At 33.8% G+C, this 22,373-nt stretch overlaps 1 long non-coding RNA gene across 1 annotated transcript; it reads left to right on the top strand.

Moving 5' to 3' along the window:
* The first annotated feature begins 1,098 nt into the window (after positions 1-1,098).
* LOC131803347 (uncharacterized) lies at positions 1,099-22,324 on the top strand. Its single transcript, XR_009342533.1, has 3 exons — positions 1,099-1,246; positions 10,543-10,600; positions 22,269-22,324. It is a non-coding gene; the product is annotated as an uncharacterized LOC131803347 (long non-coding RNA).
* Positions 22,325-22,373: the final 49 nt, after the last annotated feature.

The following is a 22,373-nucleotide window of genomic DNA, read 5'->3' as shown; positions in this document are numbered from 1 at the left end:
TATGGAAATTTGTGAGAAGCGGTTCAAATTTAGATATAGCTCCCATATATATCTTCAACCGATTTCGATTTGTGCACTAAATGGCCAATATCAGTCCAAATGACCTGAATTTTGGCATATCCGACCGAATTTAGTCTAGAAGCAATCAAATCAAATTATATATAAGTTTCATCCGACTGGGGGTTTTAGGTTCCTCCCATGCGTAATATGCACTCCACAACAATAATCTTTAGTACTAGATATCAGATACAGCTCAGAAATACCTTTGTCCAATTTTATCGAATTGGGATCAGATTTGGATATAGCTCCCATATATATCTATATCTGATATCAGGTTTATTGAGCACTAAATCTCAGTTCAAATGAACTCAATTTTAGCAATTACGACTGAATTCATCCTAGAAATCAGTACTTCAAATTTGGTGTAAATCGGTTCAGATATAGCAATAGCTCCAATATATAAGTTCCTCGGATCCGATATATATATTTTTTAATATAATCCTCCTCAATGTGATATCATGCTCTCTATAGCAATGTTATTTGGTATAAAACATAAAAATGTCTCCGTCAAATTTAGTGAAAATCGATTCAGAATTGGATATGCCTCCCATATATTAGTTCTCTCTGAAACCAAATTATAATGCTCCAAACCAAATGTTAATAAGTGGTATGATCTACTTTCGAATAAATTCTTTTATTACGGCCCCACTCGACATTTGACTTTTCCATACTGGGTTTTTTATTTAGAAGTTTTTCTAAGTTTTTACTATTTTTCGTTCCCTTCTATTTGGGTAAATTTTTACGTGAGAGTAATTAAGGACAATTCACTCTCTGCAAGTTATACTATTAAAAAGTTCGGAAACATGTAGGATGATCTTATATAGCATCTCCAAAAAAGTACTACATTTACACCAAATAATATTCAAACACAGAATGTGAAATAAACCAGATATTGAAAAAAAAAAAAAATGTCACCAAATTGTCAACATTGTTTCCCTACTCACTCAAACTCAATTCAGTGTGAGACGATGATCTGCTGGGTTCTCCACCAATGTGCTATGCTATTAGCTTCTCATTTTCAACATTAGTATTTAGCTTTGGTTTATGGACTCAGTTCGTATAATATCAAATGTATCTGAATGAAAACGCTTCAGTTCAGTACGTGCTCTCTTGACGTCCAAACGTGTGAGTGTGTGTCCGGTTGTGGATCGATCGATTGGTTGTATTCAACTTCTGAAGTTCTGAGGTAAAACGGCAGACAAAATGCACGAAGCGAAGAAAGTGATACGATTATGGCTATTGCAAAATTTTAGAAAATTAAAATGAGTTAAAGAAAGAAAAAAAAATTAAAAAATAAATATGCAAATATTAGCAACATTTTATAACACGTGGAAAGATTTTGCCAACTCTGTTGAGCACGTGTTAATAGCGTGCGTGTGTGTGTCTGTGATTTTGCCACAATGGAAAGATTGGCGAACAAGTTGTGAAGCGAGATTTTATGACTGGAATTTCCGCATTTCTATTTTATATATATTAAGCAGGGCAATAATAGCTCTATATACCCACACATATACTTCATTGGGTATCTAATGATGTTGGAGTAAAGTGAAAATTTGAATTTCATTGAAAATGTTTATTATTTTGTAAATTATATACACTCTCTTTGAATTGATGTCAACCGTGGTGTTTTGTATACGAGTTTGGTATTTTTGTGCTATTTTTATTTTCTGAAAGTGGGTCAAGCTTTACACATACTCAACTTTGCGAAACATTTTTTTTTCAATCGACAGAGAACTTCTTCTGCCAAAAAAATAATAATCGTTGCTATGTCATCTATGGGAAATCCCATGAGAGTGCGAATTTTCTTCCGCCACGCTTGGTTATTTTTTGATGACAAGATTTTCTTGCAGATTTGTGAAATTCTTTCACATTTTCATATCGGATCATGTGTTCATATGTATCTTGAATTTGTTGTCAGTTTATCTATTAAATATTCATCGATCATGTCATTAGCTCCCCATTTTATCTTGTGAATCAACGGCTAACTGACTGACTCATCTCACATTGGGCTATACCGGCGGCAGTTGTTTTTTTTTTTTTTTTTGCTGTTGGCCTTTTGAACAGAAATTCCGATGTCTTCTGTCGTGTGCAATCAAAGAAGCGAACGAACGAAAAATAAAATTGAATACCAAAAATAAACTTGTTGTGATATAAGAAGTATGTATGAATAAACTTGCACCTTTGGCTTTTAATGAATGAAAACAACAACAACATTCAAAATTATTTTACATATCTAAGGAAAAAAAGAGTTCAATAACCGATAATTAAGTTAGTCAACAAAATTAAAAAAAAAGTAAAAAAGCAGTAAGTTCGGCCGGGTTGAACTTTAAATACCCTCCACCATTTGGAATGAATTTGGAAATTTTTCAAAAAAAAAATAAAATCCATTAAAAATTCTGTTAAAATTTAAAAAATACCGAATGTAGCCATTATATTAGGGTCTATACGATGATGTGGACCTGCATAGGCAACGAAACTTGAAAAAAGACGGTTAATAATGTAGCTAAAATCATCAAAATACCGAATATTGGGAAGTACCGTTATATGGGGGATATACGATAGTGTGGACCTATACAGGGAGAGATAAAAAAAAAACTGCAACAAATTCAAACGCCATAATTTTTATATTTTTTTGAATTTTATTGAATGAAAGCAAAAAATGTCGGAAATATTATCAAATTTTAGAAAAAGTTTAGATTTGTTCGAATTGGTCACCTTTGACACGAATTATGGTCTTCAAAGGCCAAAGGTATGTAGAAAAAATGTTGGCGTGTCCAAGGCTTTTATACAACCTCCAGAATATTTTCGCGATAATATTCGGCATTTATTCTGATGCCACGGCTGTTATGGCGGCCCACACAATCGCCAGCGCTTGAGTTCTGGTGGCCAACCGAAGGTGCACATTTTCAGATGACCTCTTTGGCAAGTAAACACGATCATTTTGTTTGTTTACAAACTGCTGGACAACGAATGTTTTCTCATCGGAGAACACCAAATTCGGTAGTTCACCACTTTAGGCCATGCGAAGTAACTCTTAAGTTCTTTTGAACGATAACGAGCGATGGTACGAGACACAAGATATTTATTCACATTTTAATGCTGTAGTGCTCTAACGATAGCTACTTATGGTTTTCCTGCCAAATATAAAGTAATCACACTATCACGCAGGAATTCAAATTCCCAAAGGAATAACTTTTTTTCTGGAAAATTCTCACCAAAATGCTTTTGTACGCTTGTAATGAGCTGTCACTGGAATAATTTTAACAGCTGTCGGACGAGTGGCTTAAAAATTGAAACAGTCTGAAGTTGGTTGCAGTTTTTTCACCTTACCCTGTAAATGTGAACATGATTTGACAACGCTAGTCTGATCTGAATTCTAAAAACCCTCTTAGATTTCTGTTCTACTGATATAACATTTTGAAATTTCACACCCGACCAAATACTTATTGCATTTTGATAATTTCACATTTAAATGCCTCTCTTAATTGCCCATTTTTACACACACATTTCAAATTGCAATTTTGGCATTCGCACGTGTTAAATTGAATTGTTTAAATTCCAATTTGGACAAATAACAGAAACTAAACTACTTGCAGATGGAATGTTGTAAATAAATAAAAACGAATACCAACAACACCACAATCTAGATACATTCACCTTTGTACGCTCAATTAGTATTTGTATATTTTCTTGTTTCATTTGAAAAAAAAAAAACGAAGTCAATAAACAATTTAAATAATAATTTACTAAAAATAGATAATTAGTTCGGCAAGAAAATATGCATTTCCTTTATAGCCTTTATATTGGCGAGAAAGTTAAAATGTAAACAAATATGTGGATATTATTTATATGACGTTAAAAACATAATAAACGTCAAACAATAATATATAAATTCACTTTCGGGAAAAATAATAACAAAAACAATAAAAAGTATATTCTAGATCGGTCGTGGTTGGATTATAAATTTCGTTGTTGTTATGCGGCAAGATTTTCATATGTCAGTGTAGTTTTCAAAACGAAGTAGTTGAAAGGAAATACTCCCCAAAAGGAATGATCGGAATTATATCCAGCTCATTTGTTCAGATATTTCCTTTACTTCATATAGTTCACGCATTTGGCAGACTAGAGAAAGATAAATATTTCTGCATCTACGATATAAATTTAAATGAAAAAGGGGAAGCCACCTTTGTGCTTAAATGAACGAAAAGGCTATAAAGGACTAAGCATGATCCAAGTATAAGATCTCCCTTCGAGCTCAGTGGATTACCAAACGATCTGTCAATTAAATTTGATATCTCCGCATCCAAAATAAATGTCAAAACATGAGTTTTACTGTTATGCGAAAATACATACTTGTTTGGTAATTTTAAATTTTGTTGCAAAGAGATACATACATACAGTAAGGAAAAGTCAAAAGTCGGACAGGACGACTATATGATACCCTACACCACTATGCATATATTAGTAGAGCTTCCTTCAACACAAGAATTTATTTCAAGAAGATCATACCACCTATCAACATTTGACTTTAGAGCAGTTAGAGTTTGCTATAGAGTGCATCACTTGGAGAAGGTTTATATTAAAAAAATATATATTAGAGCCGAAAAATTCACTCCATTTGGGCTGATATTAGCCATTATTTCCACAAATCGGATTAAGGATATGTATGGGAGCTATATCCAAATCTTAGCCGAGCTCGATAAAATTTGGCAAAGGTATTTCCGAGTTTTATAATAATATCTGGTAACAAATATCATTGTTGTCGAATGCATATTACGAATGTGAGGCGCTTAAACACCAAATCGGATTAAACATATATATGGGAGATATGGCCATATCTGAACCGAATTTCTCCAAATTTGATGTACTTGCTTCTAGACTGAATTCGGTCGGATGTATCGAAATTCAGTTAATTTGGGCTGATATTAGTCATTTGGTGCACAATAAACCTGATACCGGATAAAGATATATGTACAGAGTGAGATAAAAAAAAAAAAACTGCAACAAAGTCAAGCGCCATAATTTTTACATTGTTTTTAAATTTTATTGAATGAAAGCAAAAAATGTCGGAAATAGCATCAAATTTTAGAAAAAGTTTTGATATGTTCGAATTGGTCACCTTTGGCACGAATTATGGCCTTCAAACGGCCAATAAAACCGTCACACGCTGCCCGAATGTTGATCTGCGGTATTTTGGCCCATTCCCGGCGAAGCGCTTGCTTGAGGTAATCGACACTTTGGTATTTTTTGTGCCAACTTGCTTTCCAAAATACTCCAGACACAATAGTCCAACGGATTAGTGTCTGCAGATTTTGGTGGCCATTGTGCGCTGGAAATGAAGCGAGGAACCTCATTTTGTAACCATTCATGGGTAGAGCGTGCTGAATGTGATCGTGTTGAGTCCTGTTGGAATGTCCAAGGTCTGCGGCCAAAATGTTTGCGTGCCCAAGGCTTTAATACACCCTCCAGAATATTTCGTGATAATATTCTGCATTTATTCTGATGCCACGATCGATTAATACGAGCGGAGAGCGACCATCGGCTGTTGTGGCAGTTTACAAAAGCAAAGCAACTCTTTAGCTCTTTTGAGTCCATTTTCTTTATGCTGCAGTGTAAGTTCTTGCCCTTTTTGGAATTTCAATGGCTTTACCCCGAACTCATTTTTCAATATTTGCCCAATGTAAAATTGCGATATGTTCAGCTCATGAGCCTTTTTTCGGCCACTGCGACGCGGGTTTCAATCAAGTCGCTTCTTTACTTTTCGAACCATTTCTCCTGATGTTGCTGTTTTCTTCCATCAAATTCCTTGACATCGGGCTACGCTACCAGTATCACGGTAACGAGCGACGGTACGAGACACAAAAGATCTATTCCCATTTAAATGCTGGAGTGCTCTAACGATAGCCACTTGTGGTTTTCCAGCCAAAGAAAGAAAGAAATCACACCATTACGTTTGAATTCCATCACGAATAACTTTTTTCTGGAAAATTCTCATCAAATTGCTTTTGTACGCTTTTGTAAACAATATAATGAGCTGTCACTGGAATACTTTTAACATCTGTCGGACGAGTGGTTTGGAAATGACAGCAGCCTGAAGTTGGTTGCATTTTTTTCTTCTCACCCTGTAAATGGGAGCTATATCCAAAAAATAAACCGTCTGATGACTTATGTCAGAGAAAAATTATCTTATAAGCATCCCCTTCAAAAGCAATTGAAAATTTGCTGTTATCGATAATTGTCGTTCATTGGTTAGAGAATTACACTACTGTTCAGTGAACTAGATCACTCACCCCTAGACATTACAGTAGTTTTAATTCCACTGCCACATTTGCTTCCATTTTGATCGGGAAAGATTTAAATTAAAAAAAAGTGAAGAAGAAATGATTTTTTTGAAGTTATATTTCTTAGATTTTAGTGGTGATGTCGAATTTAAAGGCGTGGCAATTAAATTTAGCTTCAAATTTGCCGTATTAATGGACCCTATATCCCCTATGAAACAACGAATACAAACGGCCTCAAAAAATGGTATTTTCCACAGATTTATTTTTTGATTTGAAAATTGCCACCTCATGCTCTATGCAAACCCTCTCTAGTAAATAATGTTTTTTGAACATTTTCAATTTCCATTTTCTAGTTGTTGTTTCTTGCCCCCACCTAAACGCCCACCCACTTCTTGTCTCCATTTCGCTGTAGTACTTAAAATTCACAATATACAATGAAATGATTTAAATAAATATTTTCAACAATTCCATTTTAAATGATACATGATGTGCGTGCGTGTGTGTTGTACTAAAGAAAATATACAAAATGTTTATTAACATAAAACAGCAAAATCAATTAGAATGTAGCTGTTAGCCAGGAATGTTGGCGTTGTTATTGTTGTAGCCCATGAATTTCTAATTGCATTCAATGGAGTAAATCGGATATACGAAAATAGACAGTGATGACATGGTATGTGATACACGTTTTTGCCTAATTTTTTGAGAAAATAAACAATTTAGGAAAATTAATAGTTAATTTAAAGGTAATCCACACACCTGTCATATGGAAATATATTTTCTGGGAAAATATGTGTAATAATTGTTGAAGTAAATTAAAATTCTTTGAATTGTTTAAAGTAAATATCTGAGTAACATTTCTGGTATTTTGTAATATTTATTATATTATTTTACACCTTGGAAAATCGAAGTATGAAATAAAGCGACAATCTAGGATCTAAACGAACAAATAACAAGTAAAAGCATTAAATTCAGCCGGGCCGAACTTTTAATATACTCCACCACTGGGTAAAGACAACATTTTTATATAAAAGTAAACGTGTTCCACTTTCAACTACAAATACCAGTGAGACTGTTTGGATAATGCTGTTAAACTTTTCAAAAAACCATAAAGCGGGCCATACCAAAACGGGAACCTCTATAGACAATTTTATACTTCAAGGATTCTCATGAACCAAATCTTCTTAAATACAAAATATAAAAAAAATTTGTGGGTGACTAGGACTATGAAAATATCGAATATCGAATATCGATCCGTGAAAAAAGTGGCGAGAATCTTCAAGCTCTACGTCAAATAATGTGGGTGTTCGTCCGGGCCGAACTTTGAATACCCTTCACCATTTGAAACGAAAATCTTAAACATACCGTTGTATTGTGGTCTACACATAGACGTGAACCTGCAAAGGCAACTTTTGTCATAAGCCATTACAATTTTCAAATACGAAACTTGAAAAAATCCGGTGAATATTGTAGCTAAAACCATCAATTAGTACCGTTATACCGGGACTATACGAATACCTGCAGCTGCATAGACAATTTTCTGTCACAGGCTGTACCTATTAGGAACTTCAATTACGAAATCGTCAAAATACCGAATATAGGGAGGTACTGATATATGGGGCCTATACGAAAACCTGGACCTGCATAGACAATTTTCTGTCATAGACTGTTGTTCCCATTACGAACTCTATATACGAAATTTGAAACAACTTCTGTGAATAATGTCGCTAAAATCACCAAAATACAGAATATTGGGAGGTATCGTTATATGGGGGCTATACGAAGGCATGCGTACGCATTTTTTGTCACAGGCTATAGTACCCATTACGAGTTCTAAATACGAAATTTGAAACAACTCCGGCGAATAATGTCCCTAAAATCATCAAAATACCGAATATCGGGGGGTACCGTTGTATGTGGGCTATACGATATCGTGAACCTATATAGACATTTCTCTTCCAGGGGGTAAAGTGCTTAGAAAGAACTTCTAGAATAAATAAAGAAAAAAATAAAATTTCAGACAATTTAATTGAAAAATGTGGCTACAAGCATCAAAATACCAAATATAGGTAGGTAAAGTTATATGGCGGATATACGACATCATGGACCTGAACAATACTCTTTCAGAGGGTAAAGTTCTTAGAAGGGACTCCTTTTATGGATTTTCAGACAATTACATTGAAAAAATTGTCTGAAATCATCAAAATACCGAATATCGGGCGGAACTGTTATATGGAGGCTATACGATACGTGGACATTCTTCGAACTTGACCTGCCTGCAGACAAAAGACTGATCTGTGCAAAATTTTAGCTTCCTATCTATATTAGTTTTGACTCTAGCGTGATTACATAAGTCAGACAGATGGACGGCGGACGTTTTACAATTTTACGCTGATCAAGAATGTATGTACTTTGTTGGGTCTAAAATTATTATTTCGATGAGTTACAAACGGAATGACGAACTTAATATATCCTCCATACTTTGCATGGTGGAGGGTTTAAAAATAGTGACAAACAATAGGCCTGTCTGGTTACTCCACAATTTATAATTTACTGGAAGTCTGTTGATAAAAAAATTTCTGCAAAATAGTTTCATACGAGTGAGATATATTGGCAGTTCTTTTTTTGAGAGTTTGTCTATTGTTAAATTGTGATGACAAACTTAATATTCTCTCTTACATGTCGGAGAGCATAAAAAATGTAAAAGCAAGTGACGTTTAAAAATTGCATATAATGTCTCTCAAAATTTACCCTCTCCTATTCCTCTTAGAAAACATCAACATAGTATTTTTCGATTGTTTATAAACAATTTATTTAATTAAAAACAAAATACTATTTCCTTGGCACTTTTATATACTTCAAATTGAAAATGTTGTTTGTTGTCTACGGCTTAAAAACAAATTGTATTATGTTTCGGAATTCCATTAAATGTTTACAGCAAATTTTCAATGTTTCATGTTTTTTGTTTAATAATACATTTAAAGAAGAATAATTCAAATAAAAAAAAAAAAAAAATGAAATCTGCCATACCAATGATCAAAAGAAACAGGCATCAATGAATGATGAGTATATGAGGGCCTGATTTTTTTGTTTTCGGTGTTCTTTCTTTTTTTTCAACTCAAATTGATTTAATTTATCAACACGTTTATCTGCTGTCTGGTTCATCTTGAAGTTCTTTAAGCAGTTGTAGCTTTTGGTTTGGCTGGCCCATCATTCGTCCGTTCGTTACTCAATAATGATTGTTTGCAAGAACAACAGAAGTCGTCCATCATTCATTTTTCATTCATGTGCCATAATAAATTTATGTTGTTCTTTTTTTTTCGGACCTATAAATAAATATTTAAAATTAATATTCATTTACATGTATTTCTCATCAGTGTGTTGTTTTTTTCAATTTGGGAAAATAAGAAAATATGTTTCTGATTATTTTTATTAGCATTCCATTGAAGGCCAAGTCATTTGGGTTTGTGTGGGCCCAGGAACATGTTGTTCGAAAAATAACAAGGTGAAGTGTTACAATTTAGGAAAATTGTATCACAATTTTTGGAAAAAAGCAACATTAAGTTTTTTCCTAAAAACTTGTGCTCTTTTAAATGAATCTCAATTTATAAATTTCATGTTTACTTTTTTCTAATAAAATGTCAGTGTTTATGAAAGATCCTTTTGCTTCTCAAACATAAATATTAAAATGGTTTTAATTACTGTTTATATCCAATAAATTGTTTTTGGTCTCTCACTAAACAAAGCAACATAAACATATTTATAAAGAGCTCGTGCGCATGCGCAAGCCACATGATGACTGTGTTTATATCAAAATTCAAATCACACAATTTGTATGCAAAAATACATTATCTATGTTTATTTTGAGAAATAAAAAATAAACCGTTCTACTCCTAAACGAATCAAAATACAGACCATTCCCTTGGCGTGTGCAAGAAATTTGAGCTGGGATACAACTGAGCTTTTTTGTGCCATCATCTCTGTGTTTGGAGGAACCTACGAGGCAACAAATTGGTTTGTTGTTGTTTTTTAAATAAAATTGACAAAGATTTATTGCAATGACGGCATTTAGTTCAATTTGGATCATTTTTTTTGACAAGTCTTAAGTCTTAAGTGATGTTTGTGGTCCATAGCATTTTCTATTTTAATTAAATTAAATTCATCAATGACCCGTCTTTTTAATTTTTGTTTTTTTTCTTTTCAGTATTTCAATGGGGTGACTTGTGAAATTTAGTTTTACTCCTGAACCCGGGACAAAAAAGGTAATTTGTCATAATTTTAATTTACTTAACAATGAGATTCATTTTTGTTTGAATTTGAGAAAAAATTGAAAACTTAAATGTGTGCTGCTCTAAAAATTTTAAAGAGAAAATGATAAAAAAATTGACTACTTATTGGGTTTAAATGTCAAAGTTGGTTTCTCCCAATTTACTTTCGATTATTCGATCATAAATTTTAGTTTTAGCTTTAAAGTATGCAATGTTTAATGTGTGCTAAGCTTTGAAACTCTAAACAGGTAAAATTTTATCTATTAAAAAGTATCAGTCGGTTTGGCCGACAGGTGTAAGGGTGAGATAAAAAAAAATTTCGTAAATAACATCAACAATTAGAATAAGTTTAGATTTTTTCGAATTAGTCACCTTTGGCACGAATTATGGGCTTCAAACGGTCAATAAAACCGTCACACGCTGCCCGAAGCGCTTGCTTGAGGTGATCGACACTTGCTTTCCAAAATACTCCAGATACTCCGGAGATTTTGGTGGCCATTGTGCGCTGGAAATGAAGCGAGGAACCTCATTTTGTAACCATTCTTGGGTGGCGCGTGCTGAGTCCTATTGGAATGTCCAAGGTCTGCGGCCAAAATGTTTGCGTGCCCAAGCCTTTAATACAACCTTCAGAATGTTTTCGCTATAATATTCGGCATTTATTCTGATGCCACGGTCGATTAATACGAGTGGAGAGCGGCCCACACCATCACCATGGCCGGCGTTTGAGTTCTGAGTTCTTTTCAATATTTGCCGAATGGAATATTGCGATATGTTCAGGTCACGAGCCATTTTTCGGCCACTGCAACGCGGGTTTCGATCAAGTCGCTTCTTAATTTTTCGAACCTTGTCGCTGATGTTGCTGTTTTCTTCCGTCCACGTCCTTGACTTCGGGCTACGCTACCAGTATCACGGTAACGAGCGATGATACGAGACACAAAAGATTTATTCACATTTAAATGCTGAAGTGCTGTAACGATAGCCACTTGTGGTTTTCCAGCCAAATATAAAGAATAACTTTTTTTCTAGAAAATGCTCACCAAAATGCTATTGTATCCTTATACCAATATAATGGTTTGTCACAGGAATAATTTTAACAGCTGTCGGGCGAGTGGCTTGGATATGACAGCAATCTGAAGTTGGTTGCAGTTTTTTCATCTCACCCTATATATTCATGATCAGCATACAATTCTAAGTCGATGTCCGTGTGTTTGTTTGTCTCTCTGTTGAAATCACAATTTGTTATGGGTTCTAGCTCCTGTGGCGGAACATAGTATATATATGTCCACGTTTTCGTACAGCCCACATATAACAGTACCTCCCGATATTTGATACTTTGATGGTTTTAATCACATTTTTCCATGGATTTTTCTAAAAATTTGTAGTTCGTTATGGGTTATAGTTCGTTACTATATAGTTCCAAGTTTTCGTATAGCTCCCCATAGAGTATCTCCCGATATTCGGTATTTTCATGATTTAAGCCACATTCGTAATGGGCTCTACCTCCGGTGGCAGAACATTGAATATCTAGGTCCATGTTTCCCTACAGCGTGCATGTAACGGTACCTTCGGATATTCGGAATATTGACTAATAGATTTTTGTGAATTTTGGTATTTGTACTTCATAATGGACTCTACAACCGGTGTCAAAACCTTGCTCATATTGGTCAACGGTTTCCACACAATGGTTCGGTATTTGATATATAGACCTATATTCGGTATTTTAGTAATATTGGTCACATTTACCCACGAAATTATGTCAAATTTGGTATTTAAAACTCGCAATAGATTAAAATTTTTGTAGTATAAAATTGTCTCCCGTTTTAGTATGGCCCCCATATAATGGCTTCCGTCACTATATAGCATTTTCAAAACTCTAACTGGAGTTTGTAGTTTATAGTGGAACACGTTTGAATACAGATACCATTGTATAAAATTGTTTCTTTGCCTAAGAACCCGGAAGAACTTAATGTCTTTTTATTTGTTTGAGAATCAAACTGTTATTTCCAAATGAAATTGTAAATGATTGTCTGTAATCCAGTGTAATTGGCTCACAACATCCCCGACAATACACGACACCTTGAACTTGTACATTTCGAACAATCGAATTCCGCACATCAAATCCGAGCAGAAAAAAAATCATTTCAAATTCATTTTCGTCTCATGAAATCCGTCTATTCAAATTCCTTCAGAATCACATCTCGTGTTCGAACGATAATAATAATGATATTCAGATTTGTGGCTGGCTAGGTATTTTGAAAATAATGAAAACGCAATAAATTGTGTATTTCATGTTCTTATTTGATTTTAATGATCGTTAATTCATCTATCGGATATTGATTTGTTTATTAATATCATAAGTAATTGTTGTAATCTCTTTTCAAATCGATTTTCAATGTTGTTTTTGCATTCCGTATTCTTTAAACAATAACAAAAGAAAGGCAGGCGAAAAAAAAAAACGTGGAATAACACAAGCGTTTACTTTTGCCTGCAGCCGGAATGGCGAAAACGAAACAATAACGTCTTAATATGAAATTGTTTACATGATCTCCTGTTGATCTCTTGTCTGGAAAGAAAGCGTTTTTTTCTCGATATCCAGGGACTTTTGATTTTGGGGAGGTGAAACGCGGGTTGCTGGCGGATTGTGTCTCTGGCTGAATGAATGGGTGCCTTTGAAGTATGAAAAATAATTACAAATTTTGTGATTGCTGCATTTGGGAAATTGTATTTATGTACGTACACACATGTGATGCAATACAAATCGCACACACACAGAGACAAACATTTTTCACACATGCAGATTTTATGATGCCCATAAATTTGAATTGTATTCCCCATTCAAGCTTCCATTTTGGTAGATATATTGACATTAATTGCTGTTTCGGTTATTCGCATGTATGATATGTCTGATAAACAGGAAAACATTTATTCATATTCATATATATTTTCTCATCAACTATGAAAACTATTGAGAAAATTCCAATAAATTCCCTTAAAAAAGTGAATTGTTTTAAAGAAAATCTCCTTATTATTATTTTTTGTTTCTTTTGGCTTGTTGTGGGTTAGACCTCTTACTGTTTTACTTATCTCAAAAAAAAAAAAAAAAAGAGAAAACAAAAGAAAAGCCCCAACAACAACTGCTTCTCTAAAAGTCATTAAATTGGAACAATAAAATAAATCGATTTTAATTATAAACAAATCGACGCATGAGAATTCAATTGGACCAACTTGGCATCTAGAACTGTTGTTGTTGTTATATTTGTATAAAAAACAACAAGTGAAAATAAATCAAAACAAACAAAGAAGAAACGGAAAAGTTTTAACGATTTTCCAAATGAATGTACGTTGCAAGGTTGTGATTTTTTTTTTCCTATATTCAAAGTATTATCTACTGCTTTGTTTAGGGTATCTCGAGATGATGGGTTTTAAGGTTTCAGCCCCAATATAGTAATTTTATAAAAAAGTAAGATATACAAAACCAATTGTTGCATGCTTAAAAATATATTTGCACTATAAGCCTCCGGTACAGATTTGCATTTTCCTTGTTTCTTCGAAGTTGAGCAACCTTTCTTATTGAGCCATGGTCTGATCAATCACCAAATTGTCTGGAATCCACAATTTCAACATTTTATTGGTATATGTGACATGAATGGCAATTATTTGCTCACAGGACGATATCTGTAATACCGATCATTACCTAGTACTCGTACTCAAAAACCTAGTAAAATGTAGTTACGGGTAAAAAAAGAGAGTGCACACATACATGGCGTTCTAGGAGAATTTGAGTAAAAATAAGTTAAAAATTATCTTTCGGTTTTACCAACAGATGTATACCCTCAGCCAGTAACCCTTTGTGGGAGAGGTGCCAGAAGACGTGGTCCGATATATCCCATCTTCACAGCAGATTCGGATTTTATGATCGTTTTGGTAACGCAAAACTTTGACCCTTTGTAAGGGAGGTACCAGAAGGAATGGTTCGATCTCCGCCATCCTTATAACAGATCTTGTATTTCCATATTTAGATGTGTCATGTTTTATGATCTTCTTGAATATTTAAAATGTTGTTGACCCTTTGTGGGGAAGGTACCAGAAGGAGTGGACCGATATATTCCATCTTCACAACTTTTGTTAATAATGGGATGTGTGAAATATGAAGGGAACCGGATGTATATTTCTGAGCTTATGATCTTTTTGGTTATTCAAAACTTTGACGCTTTGTGGGGGAGATACCAGAAGGAGTGATCCGATCTCTACCATTTTTAAAACAGATCTGATGTTGACGGAAATATTGAGATGTTTCAAATATGAATGGAATCGGATGTTAATTTAGCGTTTCTTGAGTTTCATAGATATTCAAAGTTTTGACCCTTTGTGGGGGAGGTACCGGAAGGAGTGGAACGATATATCCCACGTTCACACCAGACCTTGGGTTAATAAAAATATTGTGATGTGTTTAATTCGAAGACACTCGGACACTTACATCACATTTTATAAAAGTAATAATTATTCAACATTTTGACCATTTGTGGGTGAGGTACTTGATGGACTGGACAGACAGGGTTCATTTTCGCACCTGACTTGGCACTGTTGCAAATATTAGGATTTGCAAAGTTGGAGCAAAATCGGATTATCCTTTCTCTTTCTGTGCAGTAAATTATTTTCTTTGAAAATGTTGATATTTTGTGGGGGAGGTACCAGAGGGGTTGGACCGATTTTACCCATCTCCGAAGTCGATCTAAGTTTGACAAAAAATTTTACGATGTACCAAGTTTGGACCAAATCGGATACTCCCTTCGAGAATTGTCGTGCGCACCAGCCAGACAGACACAGACGAACAGATGGACATCGATCGACTCCAAATGTCCTGAAACGGATTTGGTCCAAAGAGACCTACGGTCTAAAACCATTATTTCGATGAGGCACGTTTTGGCCGTATCAAATGATATATACCCTCTCTAGGCATGTGGCTGAAGGTTTGTTTGTCATCTTCTAATTGGCTAAAATGTTGATTTTGAAGTATTAATCTAATTTTAACATTTTTACCAGTTTTCCGTTCCCATACTTTTTTGACAAAACTATTCTCTTCGAGAGAATGTAAAATTTCTCTTTTTTTACTAGTTTTACCCATAAAAAGTACAGTAACACAACAAGAATAATTGGTTAGGATACTGATTATTTGGTAATGGGAAATTTTGATGGGTAACAAAACTTTGTTTCAAATGCAGCTAACGTTTTTAAAATACAAAAATTCCCAATAATATTTTTTTCAATCAAAATCAGAACACATTATCCTAATAAATAACATATTTATTAACACATTTTAAAATCAAATTAAAAATCAATATACAACAATTTCGTATTAAACCATATTTCACAACTGCTGCATATCTTAAATACCTGGCCCCATTATATTTTTCTATTCAATTATACTTTTACTCTCAATCTCACAAGGTATGCAGAATTGGGGTGATTCCTCGAATTTCCATCAATAATTGTGTGGATTAATTTATTTTAATTCATTTTTAATTGTTAGCATCCAAATGAAATATTTTCTATCAATAATTATCTCTTTTAGAAAATATTTTCATACGGGAATTCTTTAAAAAAATGAAAAGTTTTTTTTTTGTAAATTTCCAGAGCTACGAACTGAGAAAAAAAAGAAATTATAATAAATTATTATTTAATTATACATTTCCTGAGTAGAAATAATAATCAAAATTTTGATATTCAAATAAAAACATGAAGTGAAATATGCACATAGACATACATACATGTGTATATTTGACGGGCCAACAATTGTGGATCTATGGAAAATACCTCTTGACCACATTTCCCACTCCCAGCCCCCACTCCCCCCATAAAAACAAAAATTATAAATTAATGTGCCGACAAGAAAGTACTCGTGTACCAAAACAACAAAAGGCAATGTTTACCCCAAAAAAATTGATATGCGGTTAAAAGTTATCGAAAATGAAATAAAGGAACGTGAGGGAGAAAAAACCAAAACAATTATGAATTTCTTTCTATGATTTTTCAAAACACCATCAAATTTTGAAAAATTTACGAGCCAATCTGAAAATGTTTGTTTATGCCAATTTATAGCGCTTAACGAATGAACAAATAAAAAAAATGAAAACAATTTTAATTCAAAAATTCCTTCCTCTTTTTTCACTGACTGGAAAGAATTTCCAGAAAACAGAGAAAAAATAGATTTTCCTTCGTTTTTTTTAAATTTAGTTAAATCAATCGAAGTAAAGTCTACAGCATTAATCCATCATATAGACCAAAAGAAAATTAAAGGCAAACTGGAAAATTAAATTAAAAAAAAGAAAATTGTGATTTATTGTTTTTTAATTGATCCTTAAGCAAAGTATCGTTTATTTGGTTTATTTCAAGGAGAACGGAGAACTTTATTACTATTTGTTCCACTCGTTCGTTGACTCCAATTCACTATGAAATCAAAGGAATATATTTGAAAATCATAAATATTTCCGTGCCACCGTGATTTTGAACCTATTAATATTTTTTTGGCAACACTGATTTAAACAGCTCAGGCAGGTACTTTTCGTGTTTTGTTTCACTGTCGCATTTTTTCATTTTGGTCAATTAACTAACAATTTCCTGCTTTTGATTATATTGTATTATCAAAATGTGTGCTCAGTTAAGAATGTTCATCGCGCGCTTCTTCCAAGGTCTTCGAAGCTCATTTTCAATAAGCAGAATTGTCGATTTTGGATTGAAGATCACCAAAAGTGATGGGGAGAATCGTGAATGGTGAGCACAACCGCGAGATAATATCCAATTTTTCCCCCCAAAATGCACGAGCTTAACTTGCATGACAAGTTGTTCAAACAAGACCGTGCCACATGCCATTCAACAAGTGAGGGAATCGTACAATTGAGAGGCGAGTTCAGTGAGAGTCAAAACGAATAAAGATAGGAAGCTAAAATGTTGTACAAATCAGTCTTTTCTCTGCAGGAAGAACAAATTCAAATATGGGCAACATTGTATCATATAACGGTACCTCCCGATATTCGGTATTTTAGTTATTGCAGCCAAATTTTTCAATGAAATTGTCTGAAAATCCTCAAACGGAGCTCCTTCTGAGTACTTTACCCCCTGTAAGAGTATTGCCTATATAGTTCCGCGATATCATATATTTCCCATTTAACGGTACCCCAATATTCGGTATTTTCATGATTTTAGCCACATTTTTCCATTGAAGTGTCTAAAAATCCATACTAGAAGTTCATTCTAAGCACTTAACCCCCCTGAAAGAGAAATGTCTATACAGATCTACGATATTGTACAGGGTGAGATGAAAAAAACTGTAACCAACTTCAGACTCCCGACATTCCTAAGCCACTCGCCCGGCAGCTGTTAAAATTACTCCAGTGACAGTTCATTATATTTTTTACAAGCGTACAAAAGCATTTTGGTGAAAATTTTCCCGAAAAAAAAGTTATTCGTGATGGAATTCAGGCGTGATAGTCTGATTTATTTATATTTGGCTAGAAAACCACAAGCGGCTATCGTTAGAGCACTACAGCATTTAAATGTGTATAAATCTTTTGTGTCTCGTACCATCGCTCGTTACCGTGATACTGGTCGCGTAGCTCGACGTCAAGGAAGTGGACGGAAGAAAACAGCAACATCTGCAGAAGTAGTTCGAAAAGTAAAGAAGCGACTTGATCGAAACCCGCGTGGCAGTGGCCGAAAAATGGCTCGTGAGCTGAACATATCGCAATATTCCATTCGGCAAATATTGAAAACTGAGCTCGGGATAAAGCCATTGAAATTCAAAAAAGTGCAAGAACTTACACTGCAACAGAAAGAAAATAGACTCAAAAGAGTTGCTTCGCTTGGTCGAAAGTTGTGAACTGCCGAATTTGGTTTTCTCCGATGAGAAAACATTTGTTGTCCAGCACGCGCCACCCAAGAATGGTTACAAAATAAGGTTCCTCGCTTCATTTGCAGCTCACAATGGCCACCAAAATCTCCGGATTCCAATCCGTTGGACTATTGTGTCTGGAGTATTTTGGAAAGCAAGGATGGCACTAAAAACTACCAAAGTGTCGATTACATCATACAAGCGCTTCTCCGGGAATAGATCAAAATACTGCAAAGCTGACCGATTCTAACAAATCTAAACTTATTCTAAAATGTGATGCTATTTCCGACATTGTTTGCTTTTATTCAATAAATTTAAAAAAATATATATGTAAAAATTGTGGCGTTTGACTTTGTTGCAGTTCTTTTATCTCACACTGTATATGTTTAATCCGGCTTGGTGTTAAAGTCCCTTATAAGCGTTATATGCACTCCACAACAATGAAATTTTATACCGGACATCAAATACAGAACGAAATTATTTTATCGAGATGGGTTCAGATTTTTATATACATTCGATATACATCTTCATACGATTTTACGGTTATTGTCGTATATACGTAATATCAGGTCAAATTGAATAAATTCTCAATACAAACTTTTTTGTTATGGGAGCTCTACCAAAAAATGCATAGTGGTGTAGGGTATCATATAATCGGTTCCTTACTGGTTTCTGTTATTTATTTATTTATTTTTTTTTAATATAATTCGCTCTGATCTGGCTATATATCTATATTCGTCAAATTTAATATTCATTGTTTGTTATCAATGTATTTAGTTTTCAAACAATTTATTTAGATATGTATGGCCGTTTCTCCCTGAAACAGTGAGCAAAACTGATAATGATTTTTAATACATATTTTCAAATATGTATGCTTTCAAACAAACAAACACTTTATTTTGCTATGCGATTATTTCACTCTCTTTCCATGGGCTAGGTCTTCAGCTGGTGCTGGTGCTGTCTTTTTTTCAATGGTAACCAAGTGAAATTGTTAGAATTTGCAAGAATTCTCTTACTTATCAACTGATAAGAACTGCTGCTACTCACATAGCTCGATTGCTGACACACGCATTCTAGGAGTGTTTTGTACTTTCCTTTTCAGAAAGAGATCACTCCCTTGTTGAAATTTGTTTGGTTTATTTTTTCAGGTCTGATAGGTTGAATGCTTCTTAAAGTAGAAAAATATTTTAAAACATAAGACAGTATGTCACAGAATACGGTGAAGATAAACACGTCAAAGTCATAGCTACTTATTTTACGTTGTGAAAAAAGAAACACAGTTGTTTTAAAGAAGAATTTCGCGTTAGTTCTAACATTTCAGTGTAAAAATCGAATAAAAAAGAATTTCACTTTAATTCTAACATTTAAGTGTAAAAAATCGAATAAAAATACTGTGATACGTTAATATACTTATTAAGTATTGTCTAATAACAGGTGTGTTCCATAATGGTAAAACCAACATGGTTGTTAACCTCAGATATTCATAGAAGTTATATACAAATCTGAACCGATCTCTATAAAATTTGGGAAAGGTATTTCTGTGCTGTATTTGATATATTTCCCCAAATATCGTTGCTACAGAGTGCAAATTACGGCTGTGATGGACAAAAATATCATATCGGACGAACAATATATATGGGAGTTATAGCTATGTCTGAATCGATTTCGAGCAAATTTGGTATGCTTATTTCCAGGCTGAATTTGGTCGTATATGAAAAATTCCATACAGTTTGGGCTGATATTACACGTTTGGTGCACAATAAAAGCAAATCGGAGGAAGATATATATGGAAGCTATATCTAAATTTTGACGGATTATCTCCAATTTCAATAGGGGTTGTCCTTGTGTAAAACATATGACTTGTGCAAAATTTCATCTGGGTCGGGCAATAAATGCGGCCTGCACTTTGTTTACAAAAATACATGGATAAACAGACGGACAGACGGACAGACGAAGGGACATGTATAAATCGACTCAGAATGTGATTCTATGCAGATCATCAAAACGAACTATGGGCCTATCTCGTTTCCTTTTACCTGTTACAAACAAATGCACAAAGACATAATACCCTGATCACACATTGTGGGATAGGATATATAACTTCATTCCCAATACAAATTCGGCAGCTCAAATATGCAAAGTCCAAAAAGCGAAGCGGAAGATCCCTCTACAGTGGCCAATTGAAATTTCAGCTTATCTTAAACAATTATTAACCGGTGAAATTATATCACTGCTATGACAAATTATTAGTGCAGTTAATTTGTTTATTTTCTCTAATCTCGTTATAATTTCAAAAATATTCCGATGATTCATTACAGAAAATCCCCCTGGATTTCGTAATGTTAATAATTTAATCAGTTGTCGCATTATTATCAAAAATGCCTTCAAAACGCCACCCCACACGTACTGATGTGTTGTGTTTGGTATATGGAATTGGATTGCTCTTCTACATGACAATAGATAAATACGTATATTAGTAGAACTCGTTATTTCGGAAATAAAAATACCTTCAGATTATTATTTGAATACCGTCCACCATTTGGGACGAATTTTCAAAAAAAAATCCGATAAAAATTCTGTTAAAATCATAAAAATACCGAATGTAGCCGTTATTTTAGCGTCTATACAACGATGTGGACCTGCATAGGCAACTTTTGTCATAAGCCATTACAATATTCAAATGCGAAACAAAATCGGTGAATAGTGTAGCTAAAATCATCAAAGTACCGAATATCAAGAGGTACCGTTATTTGGGGGGTATACAAAGACGTGGACCTGTCATAGGCTGTAGTATCCATTACGGACTTCAAATACCAAATTTAAAAAAATGTCGGTAAAAATTGTCGCTAAAATCATCAAAGTACCGAATATCGGGAGGTGCCGTTATATGGGGGCTATACGAAGACTTGGACCTGCAGAGACAATTTTCTATTTTAGGCTGTAGAATCCGTTACGAACTTCAAATACCAAATTTGAAACAAAAATTGTCGTTAAAATCATCAAAATACCGAATATCGGGAGGTACCATTATATGGGGGCTATACCAAAACGTGGGTCTACAGGGCCCATTTTCAATACCAAAAGTCCTGCAGACATAATATACATTTTAGTAAAATTTCATCAATCTACTTCATTTCGTTCGGAAGCTAGAGTAATTTCCACAAACGGTCAGACGTATAGACGGAGGGACATAGCTAAATCGACATAGAATTTTATACTGATCAAGAGTATATACACTTTGTGGGGTCTAATATGTAAATTTCGAGGTTTTACAAACGGAATGACAAACTTAATATACCCTCCATACTATGGTGGAGGGTGGTATAAAAACTGCATTTTTCTTAAAATGACCCATTAAAACCAGAATTACTTCTTTAAAAAATAAACTAATAATTCAACAACCCCAGTACAACATCCTCCCTCGAATAACAACAAGTTTTGATATCCAAGCAATTTAATGCACGTTTTCCAAATATTTTCAAGAAAGTACCTTTGGATATCTGAAAGTTTAGACATTTTTTATATTATCCATATACATTTTTTAGCACTTTTCCTATTGAATTATTTATTCTTTTATTTATTATTATTTAATTATTTTAATTATCTGGAATGTTTATCGACTTTCCTTTTAAAACAATTACTACAGATAGAAATTATATTTTTCAGATCACATGATACACATGATTTAAAACTATCAATAAACATAAATTCTTTTTTCTATAAATTATAAATAATAGTTCTAATCAACAATACCTTCTTATCTTTTCGTTGCAGGGAATACAATTCAATACAATAAATTCCGTTCCTTTTTTTTATCAAAAAGACAATAACAGATAATCAGCTTTTTCGGCCTCAACAATAATTTGCAACAAACTACAG

This window comes from Musca domestica, unplaced genomic scaffold (assembly GCF_030504385.1).
Source record: "Musca domestica strain aabys unplaced genomic scaffold, Musca_domestica.polishedcontigs.V.1.1 29, whole genome shotgun sequence".
NCBI lineage: Eukaryota > Metazoa > Arthropoda > Insecta > Diptera > Muscidae > Musca > Musca domestica.
Note: the sequence above shows the minus strand (reverse complement) of the source record. Positions and strands in the feature narration are given on the sequence as shown.